This window comes from Erinaceus europaeus, chromosome 3, assembly GCF_950295315.1.
Source record: "Erinaceus europaeus chromosome 3, mEriEur2.1, whole genome shotgun sequence".
NCBI lineage: Eukaryota > Metazoa > Chordata > Mammalia > Eulipotyphla > Erinaceidae > Erinaceus > Erinaceus europaeus.
In genome coordinates, this window is record NC_080164.1 from 185,076,988 (window position 1) to 185,098,031 (window position 21,044).

Consider the following 21,044-nt stretch of genomic DNA (forward strand, 5'->3'; position numbering starts at 1 on the left):
ACTCGGCACCTGCCAGTGGACACCGCTGTCCTGAGTGGCTCCCAAAGGCACCTCCTGGATGTCAGCACGTCTCTGCGTGTCTCTGTTCATCTCTGCATGTCTCTGCTCATCTCTGCTCGTCTCTGCACGTCTCTGCGTGTCTGTGCATCTCTGCACATCTCTGCGTGTCTGCTCGTCTCTGCGTGTCTGCTCGTCTGCGCGTCTCTGCGTGTCTGCATGTCTGCACATCTCTGCTTGTCTCTGCATGTCTCTGCACATCTCTGCTCGTCTGTGCATCTCTGCTTGTCTCTGCACGTCTCTGCTCATCTCTGCTCATCTCTGCTCATCTCTGCGTGTCTGCGCGTCTCTGCTCGCCTCTGCGCGTCTGCGTGTCTCTGCGTGTCTGCTCATCTCTGTACGTCTCTGCTTGTCTCTGCACATCTCTGAGTGTCTCTGCGTGTCTCTGCTCACCTCTGCGTGTCTCTGTCTCTGCACGTCTCTGCTCATCTCTGCGTGTCTGCGTGTCTCTGCTTGTCTGCACGTCTCTGCTCATCTCTGCGTGTCTGCGCGTCTCTGTCTCTGCACATCTCTGCTCATCTCTGCGTGTCTGCGCGTCTCTGCTCACCTCTGCGTCTCTGCGTGTCTCTGCTCATCTCTGCGTGTCTCTGCGCGTCTCTGTGTCTCTGCATGTCTCTGCGTATCTGCGCATCTCTGCTCATCTCTGTGTGCCTCTGCACATCTCTGCTCGTCTCTGCGTGCCTCTGCTCGTCTCTGCATGCCTCTGCTCGTCTCTGCGCATCTCTGCTCATCTCTGCGCGTCTCTGCTCATCTCTGCGTGTCTCTGCACGTCTCTGCGTGTCTGCTCGTCTCTGCTCATCTCTGCTCGTCTCTGCTTGTCTCTGCGTGTCTGTACATCTGCTCATCTCTGCGTGCCTCTGCTTGTCTCTGTATCTGCGCATCTCTGCTCATCTCTGCACGTCTCTGCTCATCTCTGCACATCTCTGCTCATCTCTGTGTCTCTGCTTGTCTCTGTGTGTCTGCTCGTTTCTGCGCATCTCTGTGCGTCTCTGCACATCTCTGCGCGTCTCTGCTCATCTCTGCGTGTCTGCACATCTCTGCGCGTCTCTGCTCGTCTCTGCGCATCTCTGCTAATCTCTGCTCGTCTCTGCGCATCTCTGCTTGTCTCTGCTCGTCTCTGCACATCTCTGTTCGTCTCTGCTTGTCTCTGCTCGTCTGCTTGTCTCTGCACATCTCTGCTCATCTCTGCACGTCTCTGATTGTCTCTGCATGTCTCTGCACATCTCTGCGCGTCTCTGCTCGTGGGTCTTCAGAAGAATTCTCCCTCCCCCTACCAGGACCCTGGGACCCCTGTGTCCAGTCCCCCTTGACCCTCCTTGTCCCTGGCGGCGGCTGCAGGGGGGTTGCCCCCAGCCCCTGCTTGGTGAGTCACTGGAAGGCATTGGTGGGGGACATTTGCACCCTGGGCCCCCCCTGGTTTGCGGCGCCTGGCTTTGGCGGGTGGGGGTCTCATCCCACTCCTAAGGCTGTGAGGCCGTCACTGTGCCACAGAGCTGTGGATGGCCCTCCGTCCTCCAGCAGGAGGGAGCCTGGCCTCACCCCGGGGTCCCTGGCCCTCAGGACACCCACCACAGAGGACTCGAGCCCAGTCAGGCGCCTGGCATGGGGTCACCCTGGCCGAGTGGGTGGGTGCTGTCCTTGGATCCCAATGAAGAGGGGGTGGGTGGGGCGGTGGCTGGTCTGGTCCCTGGGCACCACCCAGAGGCCCTCAGCGGGGCTGGTGGCTCAGGGGCACCCTCCACCTGCAGTCTTGGACGCTCCCCCCTCCCCTCCCCCTGCTGGGCTGGGATCCCGTTCTTGCCTCCTGGGTGGGGCGGGGGGCTCTCATGGGCACATGAGAGGGAGCGAGAAGGCGGCCCAGGACCCCCAGGGTCCTGCACCCAGCCTGGTGGGCTCCCCGTCTGTCCATCCCCCAACAGACCTGCTGCCCCTGCCCCCCACTGGCCCTGCGTGGCCCCTCCCCTCCCCAGGTGGGCTCAGTGGTTTCCAGGGAGGGTGGGGGCAGGAGGGAGACGCTCTCCAGGGCAGAGCCCGCCCCACCCCCCACCCCCCCACCAGCTGGGTATTTCCTGCAGGCCCTGCTTGGCTGGTGGTACCCAGGCCCCAGAGACCCACCCCTTACCCAGCTGCCCAGACCCAGGAAGCCAGCAGGAGCTCTCACGCCCCCACCCGACAAGGTAAGAGCTCAGCCTCTTGGCCTCCACTGCCCCCACCACCTAGCTACCCTCCCCCTGGACCCCAGCTTCATCTTGGATCCTGTCAGCACCCCGACCCGGCCCCCACCTCCCGGCCCCTGGTGCCCCGGCCCCCTGGCCCCTGGTCCCTGGTCCCCTGGTCCCCTGGCCCCTGGTCCCCTGTTCCCTGGTCCCCTGGCCCCTCATCCCCTGTCCCCTGGTCCCCTGGTCCCCTGGCCCCTGGTCCCCTGGCTCTTCATCCCCTGGTTCCCTTGTCCCCTTGTCCCCTGGCCCCTCGTCCCCTGGTCCCTCATCCCCTGGTCCCTCATCCCCTGGTCTCCTGGTCCCCTTGCCCCTGGGCCCCTGTCCCCTGGTCCCCGGCCCCCTGTCCCCTGGTCCCCGGCCCCCTGTCCCCTGGTCCCCTGGCCCCTTGTCCCCTGGCCCCTTGTCCCCTGGTCCCCTCGCCCCTGGCCCCTGGTCTCCTGGTCCCCTGGCCCCTCGTCCCCTGGTCCCCTGACCCCTCGTCCCCTGGTACGCTGGTCCCCTTGCCCCTGGCCACTGGTACCCTGGCCCCCGGTCCCCGGCCCCCTGGTCCCCTGGCCCCTGGTCCCCGGCCCCTCAGACCTCCCCCCAGCAGTCTCTGTGACGCGGCTTCCTCTGCTTATGGAAACAGCCCTTCAAAGTGCTGGGCCTTAATTCTGGCTCCATCAGGCCCTGGGGGTGGCCTGTCACTTTCAATCCCGCACCCACGCTGTCTCTGGTGCCCGCGAGCAAGCGACCGAGCTTTGTTTCTTTTATTTATTTATCTGGTGGGGTGCGGGTGGGCACCAGGATTTGCTGAGGAGCTCTCCCATTCTTCTCGTTCCCAATTCATCAATCCGCCTTATCTGTGCGCCCCTTCCGGCCTCCCTGGGTCCACTTCATGGCGGTTCCCTCCTGGCGTCTGGTCCATTCAGCTGCAGCCACGCAGTAATAAAGACTTTGTCTGCAGTCTCCACAGTTCCCGGTCCCACGGCGCCAGGTCTGGTCTCTGCCCCTGGGGTTGCGCACTGCGCACTGCGCACTGGCAGGGCCCAGGCCAGGTGGTGCTTGCAGTGGGGGGAAGCCAGGGCCTGGCTGGGCTCTGAGCTGCTCAGGCACCTCTCCACTTTCCTCCCCTCCTCCTCCCTCTCCTCCCCCTTCCTTCCTCTCCCTCCCCCTCCCTCCTCCGCCCTCCTCCCCCTCCTCCCCTTCTTCTCCCTTCCTCTTTCCCCTCCTCTCTTTCCCTCCTCCCCCTCCTCCCTCTCTGTTTTCCCCTCCTCTCCTCTCTCCTCCCCTCCTTCCTCCCCTCCTCCCCCTCCTCTGCCTCCCTCCTCTCCCTTCTCCCCCTCCCCCTCCTCTGCCTCTTCATTTTTTTTTTTGCCTGCAGGGTTTTTTCTCTGGGGCTTGGTGCGGACACCATGAACCCACTGCTCCTGGCGGCCATTTTCTCCATTTATTGGACAGGACAGAGAGAGATTGGGAGGAAGGGGAGAGAGAGGGAGAGAGATAGAGACACACCCGCAGCCCTGCCTCACCGCTCATGAAGCTTCCCCCTGCAGGCGGGGACGGGGGGCTTGAACGTGGGTCCTTGTGCGCTGTAATGTGTGCGCTCAGCCAGGAGCGCCACCGCCTGTCCCCATGATTTTTCTCTCTCTCCTCCTTTTTTTTTTTTCTTTTGCTTCCAGGGTCATTGCTGGGGCTCGGTGCACCACGAATCTACTGCTCCTGGAGGCCATTTTTCCCTTTTGTTGCCCTTGTTGCTTTTTATCATTGTTGTGGTTATTATTATTGTTGTTATTGATGTCATCATTGTTGGATAGGACAGAGAGAAATGGAGAGAGGAGGGGAAGACAGAGAGGGGGAGAGAAAGACAGACACCTGCAGACCTGCTTCACCGCCTGGGAAGCGACTCCCCTGCAGGTGGGAAGCTGGGGGCTCGAACCTGGGTCCTTGAGCCGAACCTTGCGCTTTGCGCCACATGTGCTCAACCTACTCACTGCGCTACCGCCCGAGCCCCATGATTACTCTTTCTGACCCGCAGTCCGAGGGTGGCTCACCAGTGGGCCTGCTCTCTCTGATGCTGCATGTTTCTTACATTTTATGTGGAGACTGGAGGCCTTGTGCACACGATAGCTCACGGCTCCAGGCCACTTTCCTCCACACCTATGAAGACAGACAGACAGTGAGACCACACACCTCCCTCTCAAGCCTGGCTGCCAGGGTCCCACCCGGTGAGCTGGTGGCAGCGGCCACCATTGTCACTCACAGCCCTTCACCCTCGGCACATACTTGCCCGCCCAGCCCGATTGAGCCCCCGGGAGTGACCCCACCTGCGGCCGGCCATCTTCTCCCACACCAGCCTGACGCAGGGGTCCACTTCAGGCTCAACTAGCCTGCTCCCAGACTCCCGGGATTCCACCCTGGTGGGTGGTGGTATTTCTGGGCCAGCAGAGGGCCTGCTGTGTGGGGCTCCCAGCTCTCCAGCTCCCCACACACCCTGGGACTCGCAGGAAGGCTGAGGGCAGCGTGTTCAGTGCCACCTCTGCAGCAAACAGCCCCCGGGGCAGCGGCAAAGTGACCCCAGAGGACACTGGACAGTGGCTGAATGATCCCAGGGCAGAGCTGAGTGACCCCCAGCCTCTAGAGCAGTGCTGAGTGACCCCCAGCCTCTAGAGCAGTGCTGAGTGACCCGCAGCCCCTGGAGCAGTGCCGAGTGAGCCCCCAGCCCCTGGAGCAGTGCTGAGTGACCCCAGCCCCTGGAGCAGTGCTGAGTGACCCCCCAGCCGCTGGAGCAGTGCTGAGTGACCCCCCAGCCGCTGGAGCAGTGCTGAGTGACCCCCAGTCCCTGGAGCAGTGCTGAGTGACCCCCAGCCCCAGAGCAGTGATGAGTGAACCCCAGCCCCTGGAGCACTGCTGAGTAAAACCCCAGCCCCAGAAGCAGTGCTGTGTGAACCCCCAGCCCCTGGAGCAGTGCTGAGTGACTCCCAGCCCCTGGAGCAGTGCTGAGTGACCCCCAGCCCCTGGAGCAGTGCTGAGTGACACCCCCGCCCCTGGAGCAGTGCTGAGTGACCCCCCCGCCCCTGGAGCAGTGCTGAGTGAACGCCCAGCCCCTGGAGCAGTGCTGAGTGATCCCAAGCCCCAGAAGGAGGGCTGAGTGAACCCCCAGTCCCTGGAGCAGTGCTGAGTGAACCACCAGCCCCTGGAGCAGTGCTGAGTGACCCCCAGTCCCTGGAGCAGTGCTGAGTGATCCCAAGCCCCAGAAGGAGGGCTGAGTGAACCCCCAGTCCCTGGAGCAGTGCTGAGTGAACCACCAGCCCCTGGAGCAGTGCTGAATGACCCCCAGTCCCTGGAGCAGTGCTGAGTGACCCCCAGTCCCTGGAGCAGTGCTGAGTGACCCCCATCCCCTGGAGCAGTGCTGAGTGACCCCTATCCCCTGGAGCAGTGCTGAGTGAACCCCCAGCCCCGTGAGCAGTGATGAGTGAACTCCCAACAACTGGAGCAGTACTGAGTGAACCCCCAGTCCTTGGAGCAGTGCTGAGTGACCCCAAGCCCCTGGAGCAGTGCTGAGGGAACCCCCAGCCGCTGGAGCAGTGCTGAGTGAACCCCCAGCCCCTGGAGCAGTGCTGAGGGAACCCCCAGCCGCTGGAGCAGTGCTGAGTGAACCCCCAGCCCTTGGAGCAGTGCTGAGGGAACCCCCAGCCGCTGGAGCAGTGCTGAGTGAACCCCCAGCCCCTGCAGCAGTGCTGAATGACCCCCAGCCCCTGGAGCATGGCTGAGTGACCCCCAGCCCCTGGAGCAGTGCTGAGTGAACCCCCAGCCCATGGAGCAGTGCTGAGTGAACCCCCAGCCCATGGAGCAGTGCTGAGTGACCCCAAGCCCTAGAGCAGTGCTGACTGAACCCCCAGCCCCTGGAGCAGTGCTGAGTGACCCCGAGCCCCAGAGAAGTGCTGAGTGACCCACAGCCCCAGGAGCAGTGCTGAGTGACTCCAAGTCCAAGAAGCAGTGCTGAGTGACCCCCAGCCCCTGGAGCACTGCTGAGTGACCCCCAGCCCCTGGAGCAGTGCTGAGTGAACCCCCAGCCCCTGGAGCAGTGCTGAGTGACCCCCAGCCCCTGGAGCAGTGCTGAGTGAACCCCAGCCCCTGGAGCAGTGCTGAGTGAACCCACAGTCCCTGGAGCAGTGCTGAGTGACCCCCAGCCCCAGAGCAGTGCTGAGTGAACCCCAAGCCCCTGGAGCAGTGCTGAGTGACCCCCAGCCCCTGGAGCAGTGCTGAGTGAGCCCCCAGCCCTGGAGCAGTGCTGAGTGACCCCCAGCCCCTGGTGCAGTGCTGAGTGACCCCGGACCACAGAGAAGTGCTGAGTGAACCCCAAGCCCATGGAGCACTGCTGAGTGACCCCCAACCCCAGGAGAAATGCGGAGTCATCCCCAGCCCCTGGAGCAGTGCTGAGTGAACCCCCAGCCCCTGGAGCAGTGCTGAGTGACCCCCAGCCCCTGGAGCAGTGCTGAGTGACCCCAGCCCCTGGAGCATGCTGAGTGAACCCCAGCTCCAGAAGCAGTGCTGAGTGAACCCCAGCCCCTGGAGCAGTGCTGAGTGACCCCTAGTCCCTGGAGCAGTGCTGAGTGAACCCCCAGAACCTGGAGCAGTGCTGAGTGACCCCAGCCCCTGGAGCAGTGCTGAGTGAACTCCAGCCCCTGGAGCAGTGCTGAGTGACCCCCAGCCCCTGAAGCAGTGCTGAGTGAACTCCAGCCCCTGGAGCAGTGCTGAGTGACACCCCCGCCCCTGGAGCAGTGCTGAGTGACCCCCCCCGCCCCTGGAGCAGTGCTGAGTGACCCCAAGCCCCTGGAGCAGTGCTGAGGGAAACCCCAGCTGCTGGAGCAGTGCTGGGTGAACCCCCAGCCCCTGGAGCATTGCTGTGTGACCCCCAGCCCCTGGAGCAGTGCTGAGTGAACCCCAGCCCCTGGAGCAGTGCTGAGTGAACCCCAGCCCCTGGAGCAGTGCTGATTGACCCCCAGCCCCTGGAGCAGTGCTGAGTGACCCCCAGTCCCTGGTGCAGTGCTGAGTGACCTCCAGCCCCTGGAGCAGTGCTGAGTGACCCCAAGCCCTAGAGCAGTGCTGACTGAACCCCCAGCCCCTGGAGCACTGCTGAGTGAACCCCCAGTCCCTGGAATAGTGCTGAGTGACCCCCCAGCCCCCGGAGCATTGCTGACTGAACCCCCAGCCCCTGGAGCAGTGCTGAGTGACCCCGAGTCCCAGAGAAGTGCTGAGTGAACCCCAAGCCCCTGGAGCAGTGCTGAGTGATCCCAAGCCCCAGAAGGAGGGCTGAGTGAACCCCCAGTCCCTGGAGCAGTGCTGAGTGAACCACCAGCCCCTGGAGCAGTGCTGAGTGACCCCCAGTCCCTGGAGCAGTGCTGAGTTACCCCCATCCCCTGGAGCAGTGCTGAGTGAACCCCCAGCCCCTGGAGCAGTGCTGAGTGAAACCCAGCCCCTGGAGCACTGCTGAGTGAACCCCCAGTCCCTGGAGCAGTGCTGAGTGAACCACCAGCCCCTGGAGCAGTGCTGAGTGACCCCCAGTCCCTGGAGCAGTGCTGTGTGACCCCCATCCCCTGGAGCAGTGCTGAGTGACCCCCATCCCCTGGAGCAGTGCTGAGTGAACCCCCAGCCCTGTGAGCAGTGATGAGTGAACTCCCACCACCTGGAGCAGTACTGAGTGAACCCCCAGTCCTTGGAGCAGTGCTGAGTGACCCCAAGCCCCTGGAGCAGTGCTGAGTGAACCCACAGTCCCTGGAGCAGTGCTGAGTGAAATCCCAGCCCCTGGAGCAGTGCTGACTGAACCCCCAGCCCCTGGAGCAGTGCTGAGTGAACCCCCAGTCCCTGGAATAGAGCTGAGTGAACCCCCAATCCCTGGAGCAGTGCTGAGAGACCCCCAGTCCCTGGAGCAGTGCTGAGTGACCCTGAGCCCCAGAGCAGTGCTGAGTGACCCGCAGCCCCTGGAGCAGTGCTGAGTGAACCCCCAGCCCCTGGAGCAGTGCTGAGTGAACCCATAGTCGCTGGAGCAGTGCTGAGTGACCCCCAGCCCCTGGAATAGTGCTCAGTGAACCCCCAGGCCCTGGAGCAGTGCTGAGTGAACCCCCAGCACCTGGATCAGTGCCGAGTGACCCCCAGACCCGGGAGCAGTGCCGAGTGAGCCCCCAGCCCCAGGAGCAGTGCTGAGTAACCCCCAGTCCCTGGAGCAGTGCTGAGTGACTCCAAGCCCCTGGAGAAGTGCTGAGGGAAACCGCAGCTGCTGGAGCAGTGCTGGGTGAACCCCCAGCCCCTGGAGCAGTGCTGAGTGACCCCCAGTCCCTGGAGCATTGCTGTGTGACCCCCAGCCCCTGGAGCAGTGCTGAGTGAACCCCAGCCCCTGGAGCAGTGCTGAGTGACCCCCAGCCCCTGGAGCAGTGCTGATTGACCCCCAGCCCCTGGAGCAGTGCTGAGTGACCCCCAGTCCCTGGAGCAGTGCTGAGTGAACCCCCAGCCCCTGGAGCAGTGCTGAGTGACCCCAAGCCCTAGAGCAGTGCTGACTGAACCCCCAGCCCCTGGAGCAGTGCTGAGTGACCCCCAGCCCCTGGAGCAGTGCTGAGTGACCCCCAGCCCCTGGAGCAGTGCCGAGTGACCCCCAGCCTCTGGAGCAGTGCCGAGTGAACCCCCAGCCCCGGGAGCAGTGCTGAGTGAACCCCTAGCCCCTGGAGCAGTGCTGAGTGACCCCCAGCCCCTGAAGCAGTGCTGAGTGAGCCCCCAGCCCCTGGAGCTGTGCTGAGTGACCCCTAGCCCCTGTAGCAGTGCTGAGTGACCCCCAGCCCCTGGAGCAGTGCTGAGTGACCCCGAGCCCCAGAGAAGTGCTGAGTGAACCCCAAGCCCCTGAAGCAGTGCTGAGTGACTCCCAGTCCCTGGAGCAGTGCTGAGTGACCCCCAGACCCTGGAGCAGAGTGAAGCCCCAGCCCCTGGAGCAGTGCTGAGTGAACCCCCAGGCGCTGGAGCAGTGCTGAGTGAACCCCAGCCCCTGGAGCATCGCTGAGTGAGCCCCCAGCCCCTGGAGCTGTGCTGAGTGACCCCTAGCCCCTGTAGCAGTGCTGAGTGACCCCCAGCCCCTGGAGCAGTGCTGAGTGACCCCCAGTCCCTGGAGCAGTGCTGAGTGACCCCCAGCCCCTGGAGCAGTGCTGAGTGAAGCCCCAGCCCCTGGAGCAGTGCTGAGTGAACCCCCAGGCGCTGGAGCAGTGCTGAGTGAACCCCCAGCCCCTGAAGCAGTGCTGAGTGACCCCAAGCCCCAGAGCAGTGCTGACTGAACCCCCAGCCCTTGGAGCACTGCTGATTGAACCCCCAGTCTCTGGAATAGTGCTGAGTGACCCCTCAACCCCGGAGCAGTGCTGAGTGACCCCCATCCCCTGGAGCAGTGCTGACTGAACCCCCAGCCCCTGGAGCAGTGCTGAGTGAACCCCCAGCTCCTGGAACAGTGCTGAGTGAACCCCCAGTCCTTGGAGCAGTGCTGAGTGACCCCCCAGCTCCTGGAGCAGTGCTGACTGAACCCCCAGCCCCTGGAGCAGGGTTGAGTGAACCCCCAGCCCCTGGAGCACTGCTGAGTGAACCCCAGTCCCTGGAGCTGTGCTGAGTGACCCCCAGCCCCTGGAGTAGTGCTGAGTGACCCCCAGCCCCTGGAGCAGTGCTGAGTGAATCCCCAGCCCCTGGAGGAGTGCTGAGTGACCCCCAGACCCAGTTCAGTGCTGAGTGACCCCCAGCCCCTGGAGCAGTGCTGAGTGACCCCCAGCCTCTGGAGCAGTGCTGAGTGAGCCCCCAGCCCCTGGAGCTGTGCTGAGTGACCCCCAGCCCCTGGAGCAGTGCTGAGTGAAGCCCCAGTCCCTGGAGCAGTGCTGGGTGAACCCCCAGCCCCTGGAGCAGTGCTGACTGAACCCCCAGCCCTTGGAGCACTGCTGATTGAACCCCCAGTCTCTGGAATAGTGCTGAGTGACCCCTCAACCCCGGAGCAGTGCTGAGTGACCCCCATCCCCTGGAGCAGTGCTGACTGAACCCCCAGCCCCTGGAGCAGTGCTGAGTGAACCCCCAGCTCCTGGAGCAGTGCTGAGTGAACCCCCAGTCCTTGGAGCAGTGCTGAGTGACCCCCCAGCTCCTGGAGCAGTGCTGACTGAACCCCCAGCCCCTGGAGCAGGGCTGAGTGAACCTCCAGCCCCTGGAGCACTGCTGAGTGAACCCCCCGTCCCTGGAGCTGTGCTGAGTGACCCCCAGCCCCTGGAGTAGTGCTGAGTGACCCCCAGCCCCTGGAGCAGTGCTGAGTGAATCCCCAACCCCTGGAGGAGTGCTGAGTGACCCCCAGCCCCTGGAGCAGTGCTGAGTGACCCCCAGCCCCTGGAGCAGTGCTGAGTGACCCCCAGCCCCTGGAGCAGTGCTGAGTGACCCCCAGCCCCTGGAGCAGTGCTGAGTGACCCCCAGTCCTTGGAGCTGTGCTGAGTGACCCCCAGACCCAGTTCAGTGCTTAGTGACCCCCAGCCCCTGGAGCAGTGCTGAGTGACCCCCAGCCCCTTACGCAGTGCTGAGTGACCCCAAGCCCTAGAGCAGTGCTGACTAAACCCCCAGCCCCTGGAGCAGTGCTGAGTGACCCCCCAGCCCCTGGAGCAGTGCTGAGTGACTCCCCAACCCCTGGAGGAGTGCTGAGTGACCCCCAGCCCCTGGAGCAGTGCTGAGTGACTCCCATCCCCAGAAGCAGTGCTGAGTGACCCCCATCCTCTGGAGCAGTGCTGAGTGACCCCCAGCCCCTGGAGCAGTGCTGTGTGACCCCCAGCCCCTGGAGCAGTGCTGAGTGAATCCCCAGCCCCCGGGGACAGGACCTGACTGCAGAACTTTCCCGCATCACCTGAGTCCCTTTTGTGGCTGCATGTGCCTCTCCTGATGGGACTTGGTGTGGGTGAGAGACACACAAGGCAGCCTGGACACTGGGCGGGGGATGCCAGGGCTGTGGATGTTCTTGCCTGCCTTCCTCCCGGGCACCAAGTCAGCGTGAACCCCCAGCCCATCCAGCCCCCTGCCCCGAGTCCGGTCCCTGGGGTCCCTCCCCGCAGCTGGTCCCTGCAATCCTCTGCCCCCCCCCAGGGTCTCTGGGCGCTGACCTGCGGCTTCACTCCACCCCCTCGCACCGCCCATGCTGACCACGGGGTGGCAGCATACATCGCCCTGGGTGGCCTGGATGGGCCCTGGGTGGGGGCGTGGGCTGGGCTCTCTGAGGCTTGTCGCACATGACGCCTGGGACGGGCTGGGGAGGGGCCAGGTGCAGACTACAGGAGGGAGTGGGGGCTCTGGAGGATGAATGCAGGAGCCCCCCAACAGGCTGAGGGGAACCTCGACCCCAGCACCTGTGGGTGATGGGAGGGGCATGGGCGCCCCCAGCCCTGGGGTCAGTTAGCAGTGGGGACCCTCTCCCCAGGACCCCTCATTTGTCTACAGCCGGGGGGGGGGGATCCCTCACCAGATGGGGATGCTCAAGGGGGGGCCCTGTGGGGGGTAGGGGACCATATTGGGGGTAGGGGGATCCTGTGGGGGCGGGGGGACCTTGTGGGGGTGGGGGGACCTTATGAGGGGTAGGGAGGCCAAGTGGGGGTGCTGGGTGCCCTGTGGGATGGGTGCCCTGTGGGGTGGGTGCCCTGTGGTGCTGGGTGCCCTGTGGGGTGGGTGCCCCGTAGGCTGGGTGTCCTGTGTGCTGGGTGCCCTGTGGGGTGGGTGCCCTGTGGGGTAGGTGTCCTGTGTGCTGGGTGCCCTGTGGGCTGGGTGTCCTGTGTGCTGGGTGCCCTGTGGGGTGGGTGCCCTGTGGGGCTGGGTGCCCTGTGGGCTGGGTGCCCTGTGGGGTGGGTGCCCTGTGGGGTGGGTGCCCTGTGGTGTGGGTGCCCAGTGGGGTGGGTGTCCTGTGGGGGTGTGTGCCCTGTGTGCTGGGTGCCCTGTGGGATGGGTGCCCTGTGGGGTGGGTGCCCTGTGGGGTGGGTGCCCTGTGGGCTGGGTGTCCTGTGTGCTGGGTGCCCTGTGGGCTGGGTGTCCTGTGTGCTGGGTGTCCTGTGTGCTGGGTGCCCTGTGGGGCTGGGTGCCCTGTGTGCTGGGTCCCCTATGGGTTGGGTCACCTGTGTGGTGGGTGCCCTGTGGGATGGGTGTCCTGTGGGGGTCGGTGCCCTGTGGGGTGGGTGCCCTGTGGGTGTGGGTGCCCTGTGGGATGGGTGCCCTGTGGGATGGGTTCCCTGTGGGCTGGGTTCCCTGTGGGCTGGGTGCCCTGTGGGATGGGTGCCCTGTGGGTGTGGGTGCCCTGTGGGGTGGGTGCCCTGTGTGGTGGGTGCCCTGTGGGGCTGGGTGCCCTGTGGGGTGGGTGCCCTGTGATGTGGGTCCCCTGTGTGCCGGGTGCCCTGTGGGGTGGGTCCCCTGTGTGCTGGGTGCCCTGTGTGCTGGGTGCCCTGTGGGGTGGGTCCCCTGTGTGCTGGGTGCCCTGTGGGATGGGTCCCCAGTGGGCTGGGTGCCCTGTGTGGTGGGTGCCCTGTGGGGGTGGGTGTCCTGTGGGGGTTGTTGCCCTGTGGGGCTGGGTGCCCTGTGAGTTGGGTGCCCTGTGGGATGGGTGCCCTGTGGGGCTGGGTGCTCTGTGTGGTGGGTGCCCTGTGGGATGGGTGCCCTGTGGGGCTGGGTGCCCTGTGGGATGGGTGCCCTGTGGGTGTGGGTGCCCTGTGGGGGTGGGTGCCCTGTGGGTTGGGTGTCCTGTGGGATGGGTGCCCTGTGGGATGGGTGTCCTGTGGGATGGGTGCCCTGTGGGGGTGGGTGTCCTGTGGGGTGGGTGCCCTGTGGGCTGGGTGCCCTGTGGGGTGGGTGCCCTGTGGGGTGGGTGCCCTGTGGGCTGGGTGCCCTGTGGGATGGGTGCCCTGTGGGGTGGGTGCCCTGTGGGTGTGGGTGCCCTGTGGGGTGGGTGCCCTGTGGGCTGGGTGCCCTGTGTGGTGGGTGCCCTGTGGGGCTGGGTGCCCTGTGGGGTGGGTGCCCTGTGATGTGGGTCCCCTGTGTGCCGGGTGCCCTGTGGGGTGGGTCCCCTGTGTGCTGGGTGCCCTGTGTGCTGGGTGCCCTGTGGGGTGGGTCCCCTGTGTGCTGGGTGCCCTGTGGGATGGGTCCCCAGTGGGCTGGGTGCCCTGTGTGGTGGGTGCCCTGTGGGGGTGGGTGTCCTGTGGGGGTTGTTGCCCTGTGGGGCTGGGTGCCCTGTGAGTTGGGTGCCCTGTGGGATGGGTGCCCTGTGGGGCTGGGTGCTCTGTGTGGTGGGTGCCCTGTGGGATGGGTGCCCTGTGGGGCTGGGTGCCCTGTGGGATGGGTGCCCTGTGGGTGTGGGTGCCCTGTGGGGGTGGGTGCCCTGTGGGCTGGGTGTCCTGTGGGATGGGTGCCCTGTGGGATGGGTGCCCTGTGGGATGGGTGCCCTGTGGGGGTGGGTGTCCTGTGGGGTGGGTGCCCTGTGTGCTGGTTGCCCTGTGGGGTGGGTGCCCTGTGGGCTGGGTGCCCTGTGGGGTGGGTGCCCTGTGGGATGGGTGCCCTGTGGGGGTGGGTGCCCTGCGGGGTGGGTGCCCTGTGGGCTGGGTGCCCTGTGGGGTGGGTGCCCTGTGGGATGGGTGCCCTGTGGGTGTGGGTGCCCTGTGGGTTGGGTGCCCTGTGGGCTGGGTGCCCTGTGGGGTGGGTGCCCTGTGGGATGGGTGCCCTGTGGGGGTGGGTGCCCTGCGGGGTGGGTGCCCTGTGGGATGGGTGTCCTGTGGGATGGGTGCCCTGTGGGGCTGGGTGCCCTGTGGTGTTGGATAGTATGCCAACTCCCCCTGGCTTCTGCTTAACCATATGCCTATATAGGGATAGATTTAATCCCATTCAAAGCTTTGGTCTATTTTCATAAATCACTTTTACATTTACATAAAGCACTCCCTCCAGGGCATTGGTGGTTCAGTGATAGGATTCTCGCCTGCTCTGCCCCCTCCTTGTCACACTCTGTTTTTCACCAGTCACTTTTCTCTCCACCCTCTCTATGTCACATCCTGTTTCCACCCTACTTGGCAAGTATATATAAAGACAGCATTGTGAGTTTTAGGGTACTTGAGTTTAGCTTAGCTCGGCTTAGATTGTGCTGCGTCCTGCATGAATAAAGAGATACTGCCTACAGCTCAACCATGAGTCCCTGGTCGTCTGTTACCCACCTGTGAAGCTATCCCGTCGAAAACAACATATGGCGCTACAACATGGGACCGGACCTGCGCAACTCCCAGATAAATGAAGACTTTACCTACCTATGTACTATGGTCTTCTCTTCTACTTATGAAGAGGTTTGCCAAAGCCTCTACTGTTTCATCATGAGACAGTTAGTTTGTCTCTGGAACATTTTGCTCTGGGCCAAACTTTGTTTCCCTGACCGGGAACTTTGGTTTCTTATGACCGGGATCATAGAGCTTTGGAGATGCACGGAGATTTCTCCTTGGATTTTCTGGATTCCCTCTCCCATGTTTCCCGAGGAAAAGGACTACATTTTGCTCTGGGCCACAATTTGGTTCTTTATGACCGTGATCGTAGACCTTGGGATATGCATGGGGATTTCCCCTGGGACTTTCTGGACTTCTTCTCACATGTTTCCCACGGAGAAGGACTACTCTAATTTGAAGAGCATTCTCCAGTACCCTGGCAGTTCCCAAGAATGGAGACACGTGGTTAGTTCTACTCTCCTGATTGGATTCTTTCTTCGATGGGAAGACGCTTTTAAAAATGGGTGCCTGAAGCAATCCAGCAGGAACAGTCAGAAGCACCCTAAATGGAATTTCGAGGAGCTTTTTGGACTAGGACACCCTCCGGGGACTCTTGATCCTACATGGTGAGATCTTGATAATCTGGTTCAAGTTGTGTTTCATAAGAGAATGATTTGAATGACTGAATTTTTGTTTGACATTGACTTAAAAAAAAAAAAAGCTGGACGCAGCCATGATTTCTAGAGACATCCAGAAACAATCCAAAAAAAGTTTTTTCCTTCTTTGATTTCTCTTTTACGTCTTGACATGAATCTGAAACGTTTAATCCTAAAAACTGTATGAGTTATGGGTGGGGCAGATAGTGCAAAGATTATGTTAATTATTCTCATGCCTGAGGCTTTTAACCGTGGTTCTTCTGTTTACCTTTCCACATTTTATTGAGTTTAAACTGTTTAAACAACCTTAAAATCATACTAGAAAGGACTTCCAATTATAATGGAGTTATCAATTATAGTAAACTTCTAATCTGCTACAAGTTTTGTTTGACAAGTAAGTGAATTTTAGCTGTTAAAGTCTTCACATGAAAAAGCATCTACTCAAATGGAATTCCTGGAAATCCATTTGGATCCTGTTCTCTGACATCACCCACAAGATGGAATGACTACAACACACCCCCGGAAACCAATGATAGACCTGGCACGACCTGAAGAAACAGATTCACAGACTCCAAAGATCACTCTCTACAGAAAAGCAGAATTCTGGTGGCCGACATTCCCCATCGAGACAGACATGCAGCGTTTCATCCCTTGGCATTTCCTTCTGTGGTCAGCTACTTTGGACTGAAATTACACCTCCATCGGACTTACTGGTACACGCTGCTGTGTTTCTCAAAGACTAACTTCAGCCAGTTGCCTTGGGACTTTATAGGCCATGTTCCGTCGCCTGCAGGCTCTGTCCCAGAGGCAGAAAACTCCCCCTCCTTATTAGGTTATGCCCACAGAGGCATGAAGCGCCCCAAGAGGCAAGAGATGCCCACAGAGGCAGGAAACGCCCTTTGAGGCAAGAGATGCCCCCAGAGGCATGAAGTGCTCCCGAGGCAAGAAATGCCCTTTCGCCTGCTAGGCCTTGCCCTTTGAGGCAAGAAAAGCTCCCCTTGGCATCACATTGGTTATTGCTGCTCGCCTATTTTGTTTTCCATGTCTTATGCCAGTTCTTTTGAAAACGCCTGTACGATATAGGTTTCTGTTCACCCCACAATGGCCATTAGTTAAAAAGAAAGGGGGAGATGTTGGATAGTATGCCGGCTCCCCCTGGCTTCTGCTTAACCATATGCCTATATAGGGATAGATTTAATCCCATTCAAAGCTTTGGTCTATTTACATAAATCACTTTTACATTTACATAAAGCACTCCCTCCAGGGCATTGGTGGTTCAGTGATAGGATTCTCGCCTGCTCCGCCCCCTCCTTGTCACACTCTGATTTACACCAGTCACTTTTCTCTCCACCCTCTCTATGTCACATCCTGTTTCCACCCTACTTGGCAAGTATATATAAAGACAGCATTGTGAGTTTTAGGGTACTTGAGTTTAGCTTAGCTCGTCTTAGATTGTACTGCGTCTGCATGAATAAAGAGATACTGCCTACAGCTCAACCATGAGTCCCTGGTCGTCTGTTACCCGCCTGTGAAGCCAGCCTGGCGAAAACAAGCTAACCTGTCGAAAACAACACTGTGGGATGGGTGCCCTGTGGGGGTGGGTGCCCTGTGTGGTGGGTGCCCTGTGGGGGTGGGTCCTTATGTGCTGGGTGCCCTGTGGGCTGGGTGTCCTGTGGGGTGGGTGCCCTGAGGGGTGGGTGCCCTGTGGGGCTGGTTGTCCTGTGTGGTGGGTGCCCTGTGTGGTGGGTGCCCTGTGGGGGTGGGTGCCCTTTGTGCTGGGTACCCTGTGGGCTGGGTGCCCTATGGGATGGGTGCCATGTGTGCTGGGTGCCCTGTGGGATGGGTGCCCTGTGGGGCTGGGTGCCCTTTGTGCTGGGTCCCCTGTGGGCTGGGTGCCCTATGGGATAGGTGCCATGTGTGCTGGGTGCCCTGTGGGGTTGGGTGCCCTGTGTGGTGGGTGCCCTGTGGGGTGGGTGTCCTGTGGGGGTGTGTGCCCTGTGTGCTGGGTGCCCTGTGGGGTGGGTGCCCTGTGGGCTGGGTGCCCTGTGGGGCTGGGTGCCCTGTGGGGGTGGTTGCCATGTGGGGTGGGTGCCCTGTGGGGTGGGTGTCATATGGGGCTGGGTGCCCTGTGGGGCTGGGTGCCCTTTGTGCTGGGTCCGCTGTGGGCTGGGTGCCCTATGGGATGGGTGCCATGTGTGCTGGGTGCCCTGTGTGGTGGGTGCCCTGTGGGGTGGGTGCCCTGTGGGGTGGGTGCACTGTGTGCTGGGTGCCCTGTGGGGTGGGTGCCCTGTGTGGTTGGGTGCCCTGTGGGGTGGGTGCCCTGTGGGGTAGGTGCCCTGTCGGGCTGGGTGCCCTTTGCGCTGGGTCCCCTGTGGGCTGGGTGCCCTATGGGATGGGTGCCATGTGTGCTGGGTGCCCTGTGGGATGGGTGCCCTGTGGGGTGGGTGCCCTGTGGGCTGGGACCCCTGTGGGCTGGGAGTCCTGTGTGCTGGGTGTCCTGTGTGCTGGGTGCCCTGTGGGGTGGGTGCCCTGTGGGGTGGGTGCCTTGTGGGCTGAGTGTCCTGTGGGGCTGGGTGCCCTGTGGGGTTGTGTGCCCTGTGTGCTGGGTGCCCTGTGTGCTGGGTGCCCTGTGTGGTGGGTGCCCTGTGGGCTGGGTGCCCTGTGTGGTGGGTGCCCTGTGGGGCTGGGTGCCCTGTGGAGGTGGGTGCCCTGTGGGATGGGTGCTCTGTGGGATGGGTGCCCTGTGGGCTGGGTGCCCTGTGGGGTGGGTGCCCTGTGGGGTGGGTGCCCTGTGGGCTGCGTGCCCTGTGGGGCTGGGTGCCCTGTGGGGGTGGTTGCCATGTGTGGTGGATGCCCTGTGTGGTGGGTGCCCTGTGGGTTGGGTGCCCTATGGATGGGTGCCATGTGTGCTGGGTGCCTTGTGTGGTGGGTGCCCTGTGGGGTGGGTGCCCTGTGGGGCTGGGTGCCCTGTGGAGGTGGGTGCCCTGTGGGGTGGGTGCTCTGTGGGATGGGTGCCCTGTGGGCTGGGTGCCCTATGGGCTGGGTGCCCTGTGGGGTGGGTGCCCTGTGGGCTGGGTGCCCTGTGGGATGGGTGCCCTGTGTGTTGGGTGCCCTGTGGGTTGGGTGCCCTATGGGATGGGTGCCATGTGTGCTGGGTGCCTTGTGTGGTGGGTGCCCTGTGGGCTGGGTGCCCTGTGGGCTGGGTGCCCTGTGGGGTGGGTGCCCTGTGTGCTGGGTGCCCTGTGTGGTGGGTGCCCTGTGTGGTGTGTGCCCTGTGGGCTGGGTGCCCTGTGTGGTGGGCGCCCTGTGGGGCTGGGTGCCCTGTGGAGGTGGGCGCCCTGTGGGGTGGGTACTCTGTGGGATGGGTGCCCTGTGGGCTGGGTGCCCTGTGGGATGGGTGCCCTGTGGGCTGGGTGCCCTGTGGGGTGGGTGCCCTGTGGGCTGGGTGCCCTGTGGGGCTGGGTGCCCTGTGGGGGTGGTTGCCATGTGTGGTGGATGCCCTGTGTGGTGGGTGCCCTGTGGGTTGGGTGCCCTATGGGATGGGTGCCATGTGTGCTGGGTGCCTTGTGTGGTGGGTGCCCTGTGGGGCTGTGTGCCCTGTGGGGTGGGTGCCCTGTGGGGCTGGGTGCCCTGTGGGCTGGGTGCCCTGTGGGGCTGGGTGCCCTGTGGGCTGGGTGTCCTGTGGGCTGGGTGCCCTGTGTGCTGGGTGCCCTGTGGGGTGGGTGCCCTGTGGGGCTGGGTGCCCTGTGGGTTGGGTGCTCTGTTGGGTGGGTGCCCTGTGGGGTGGGTGCCATATGGGGCTGGGTGCCCTGTGGGGCTGGTTGCCCTTTGTGCTGGGTCCCCTGTGGGCTGGGTGTCCTGTGTGCTGGGTGCCCTGTGTGGTGGGTGCCCTGTGTGGTGGGTGCCCTGTGTGGTGGGTGCCCTGTGGAGTGCAGGGTCCCCACAGCGCGTCTGTGTCTCTGTCTCCAGCTGCAGCTCTGTGGTCTCAGGCTCATGCAGAGGTAGCTGCCTGGCTGTCTGAGGCCTGACCGGGTCACAGCCTGGCCGCCAGCTGAGAAGCTACCTGTGGCCAGGCCAGAGAGTCGTGGGAGGCCTGCTGGTCAGGGGTAAGGGGTCAGGGGTCAGGGGTCGGGGTCGGGTCAAGGGAGTCGGGACCCAGTGCCCGCACAGCCTGGAAGTGGGAGGCAGCCTGCAGGGGTGCAGAGGGAGTGCAGCCGGTGGGGGCAGAGGTGACGCCCAGCTGGGAGCCCCGGGACTTGATTTTCAGGCTGCTGCCCTCCAGGCCACGTTCAGGGTCCCAGACCCACTGCCCCTCCCGTCTCTGTTCGGGGTCAGCTCCACTGTCCCTGCCCCCAGTCGCCCTGGGCGTGCTGGGTCCCCGTAGAGGGTCTTGTCACTGGTCATGAGGAGGAGGGGGAGGAAGAGGGCGAGGAGGGGAGGGGAAGGAGGGGAGGGGGAGGAGGGATGTATGAGGGGGAGGAGAGGGAGGGGGAGGGAGAGAAGGAGGGGAAGGTGGGGTAGGAGGAGAGGGAGAAGGGGGAGGAGAGGAGTAGGAAGGGAGGGGGAACAGGGGAGAAGAAGGAGGGGAGAGGAGAGGAGGAGGGGGAGGAGTCAGGGAAGATAAGGTGAGGGGGGTGGGGGAAGGGGAGGAAGGGGAGGAAGACAGGGAGGAGGGGAGATGAAGGGGAGGGAGGAAGGGATTAGGGGAGGGGAGACAGAGAAGGAGGGGGAGGGGTGGAGGAGGGGTAAGGAGGGGAGGGGGAGGAGGGTGGATGAAGGGGAGGGGAGGGGAGGGGAGGGAGGGGCAGCTCCTGCCTCTGTGCCCACCTGTTGCTGGGGTGAGGCTGGGTGGGCTCATGGGAAACTGCCTGCTCTTGGCCCATTCCCGGGTCAGGGACAGGCCGTCTAGCCTACGGGGGCTCTGAGGGTCCTGGCAGTGCCTGGGGGCCGTGGGACGGGGGCGGTGACTGCTGGGTGAACAGAGGGGGTGGGTCCGGCCGAGACCCTCCTGTGGGCAGTGCCCGAGGGCACCCATTCCCGCCACCTGCCGCGTGGCCCCGACCGTCTCTCCTCCCCGATTAATTAATTTAAATTGACCATTAAGTCAGTGTGCGTGATTGATCTTTTCATTAGTGGCCTGTCCGGCACCCCAGGAATGTATGAGGCGTCCCCGTGCCCTGAGTTATGGCTGGCATCGCCGGGCTCATTTGAATTCAGATGAGCTGTATGGGCTTGGCGCCGGGGCCGGCTGACGGATGGCACCTGGGTTATCACAAGGTCACGGTGCCGCCCGGGGGGCCATGGCCAGGGGCGGTGCTCCAGGGGCCTCAGGGGTGCTCCTGGGTGCTTTGCAGGGCGCTCTGCGGCCTGGGGGGTGTCCTGGGGGCAGCTGCAGGTGCAGGGTTCTGGTGTGGGCAGGCCTGGCTCCCAGCCGGTGGCCTCCCCACTCTGCTCTGTCCCCGGCCTCCCTTGTGCAGCGCCTCCTAGGAACAACACCCTCTGTCCTCTGCAGTTTTTGTTTTAAATGTAAATTTTCTTTCTTTCTTTTTTTTTTTTTTTTGCCTCCAGGGTTGTTGTTGGGGCTCAGTGCCTGTACCACAAATCCATTGCTCCTAGAGGCTATTTTCCCCCTTTTGTTGCCCTTGTTGTTTTATTGTTGTGGTTATTACTATTGTTGGATAGGACAGAGAGCAATGGAGAGAGAAGGGGAAGACAGAGAAGGGGAGAGAAAGATAGACACCTGCAGACCTGTTATTGATGTCGTCGTTGTTGGATAGGACAGAGAGCAATGGAGAGAGGAGGGGAAGACAGAGAGGGGGAGAGAAAGACAGACACCTGCAGACCTGCTTCACCGCCTGTGTAGCAAC